Here is a 2,574-nt window from a genome sequence, read left to right as displayed (position 1 = left end):
ATCCACGTACATATTAATTAAAAAACAGTAAAGTTACAAATCACAACAATTGTGAAAGTCAAAAGAGCCAAAGGATTACAATTTTGGGGAATGAGGGGTGTGGAAGTTTACATCCATCATTGCACAGGGTTTACTCATGGCTTTTGTTCAGGGATTATTCCTGGCTAGACTCAGGAGATCACATGGGATGCCAGTGCTCAAAACTGGGAAAGGATTATGTTAAAGAATTATTTTGGTTTGTATATGTGGAGACTGCTGATTCACTAGTAGTTAACATAGCTATGATAGAAGAAAATTGTTACTCAATTATTATAATACTTGTTCACTCTTGCTTATACACTGGTATTGTTCAATCAAATCATTATTTTTTATAATTCATGAAAATTAAAGTACTTTCTTTTCAAGGAAAATATATTGATTTCCTAATTTCTACATATTTGTTTTCTGTAGGTTTTAATGTGCCAAATTAATTTATATCTTATCTTAGAGATAAGCCACTTTATACATACATATTATTGAGTAAAAATGTGAGAAATAGAAAATTATGAATGTAATCTTACAGTCCCATTTTTCACTTGGATTGGGTTGAAAAAAATTTTTTTGTTAAACCAATGCAATGACCAGCCAAGCTCTATGGTAGCAAAATATGCCCAGTAATGCTCAGTCTTGTGGTACAGGAAAGAAAGTAGAGTTCTTGGGTCTTTTTATGATATACTGCGTATTTTTTATGATATACTGCGTATATCAGCAGTGTCTGATAGCCACTGGGAAAAAAACATTGGTATCCAGAGGACCAGGTGTCAGGGATTGAATTCAGGTTCTTACATATGCTATTTATGTGCTCTATTCTTTTTTGTTTTTTTTTTTTTGTTTGCTTTATTTTGTTGGTTTTTTGTTTGTTTGTTTTTGAGCTATACCGGTGATGCTCAGGGATTTACACCTGGCTATGTGCTCAGAAATCGCTCCTGGCATGGGGGGACCATCTGGGACGCTGGGAGATTGAACTGCAGTCAGTCCTAGGTCAGCCAAGTGCAAGGCAAAAGCCCTAACACTGCTCCACCGCTCAAGCCCCATTTGTGCTCTATTCTCATACTATCTTCCTAACCTAGATAAGATATATTCTAGTCTTTAATTTTCTTAGAATAAAAAGATTTATACACAGTATGTTATTTCTATTTTAAATTGTTATTTATATCTTATTTTCTTGTCATATGTGATAATCTTAAAATATTACCCATTTTTTTCAATTTCTTTAAAAAATGGGCCTGATCTGTGGCACAAGCAGTGGGGCACTTGCCTTGCACGCACTAACCTAGGACATACTGCTGTTCAATTCCCAAGCTCCCATATGGTCCCCTAAGCCAGGAGTGATTTCTGAGTGCATAGCCAGGAGTAACCCCTGAGTGTCACAAGGTGTGGCCCAAAAACCAAAAAAAAAAAAAAAAAGAGGTGGAATTTCTTTCAAGTAGCTTGTAAGAAATCATTTCTATGAGGATAAAAAGTCAGAAACACCCAAGTATAGAAAATTTTAGACATACTTCTAATGCACATATACATAAAAATATTTACTAAATATTAGAAAATCAAAAATTTATTACAAAGATGGCACATCATGATCAAGTGAGATTTATTCAGGGAATGCAAAGTTTTTTCAGTATATCTAAATCAGTTGGTTTTGATCTTGGAGGTTCCTTTGTAATACACTGCAGTGCCTAAACAGCATTGCAAGATTGGTTGACATCCACTACTGGGACCAAATAAAAGAATGAAGACAAAAAAGAATGACCTCATACTAACGGGACATGACCAATGTTAAAAAAAAATACAATCAGAGCTATCAGGGATTTGGTGGAAAAGGGAAACTAACTCTTTTGATCTAGTTTAGTCTCTATAGAAAATAGAATGGAGAATTCTATAAAAAAAAGTTAAAGGAACTACTTTACAAGATTCTACTTCTTGCCATTACCCAAGATCACAAAATCATTCAAAAACATGCTCACACCTATGCTCATTGCATATGATATGTATGATAGTTAGAATTTGGAAACAACTCAAATGTCTATCCACTGACAAGTAGATTAAGAAATTTGGTATATTAACACATTGGAGTACTATTCAACTATTTAAAAATATCATTCTCATTGCAACACCTTGATTGGAACAAGGGTATCATGTTACATTGCTTTGTATAAACTTCAAAATATTTTTATAAAATTTAGAGTACATATTTTTGATTAAAGTCAAAGCACTTGAATAAAAGATAAAACTATATGGGACAAAAATACATTCAAAACATAGTAATGCAGATACATTAATAATAACTAGAATTAGTGTATTCAGAGGTTCTCTTGTAACTGTAGTATGGTTAGTTGATTCTAATCAGTTAAAATGGTTCTATCTGGATTCTATTAATGTGTACTTGAAGATATGAAATAATAGCTACAAATTATTTCTGAATTTATCATCATCTGTAAAACACAAGTCACATCTTTATATTAAATGAGTCAAACAAAAAAAAAAGAAATACATTCGGACAAAATATTTTATTTACTTAAAAGATATTTTGAGCCAGGC

Source organism: Suncus etruscus, chromosome 1 (assembly GCF_024139225.1).
Source record: "Suncus etruscus isolate mSunEtr1 chromosome 1, mSunEtr1.pri.cur, whole genome shotgun sequence".
In the NCBI taxonomy this organism is placed as follows: Eukaryota; Metazoa; Chordata; class Mammalia; order Eulipotyphla; family Soricidae; genus Suncus; species Suncus etruscus.
The sequence above is the reverse complement of the archived record's forward strand: the minus strand, read 5'-3'. Positions refer to the sequence as shown.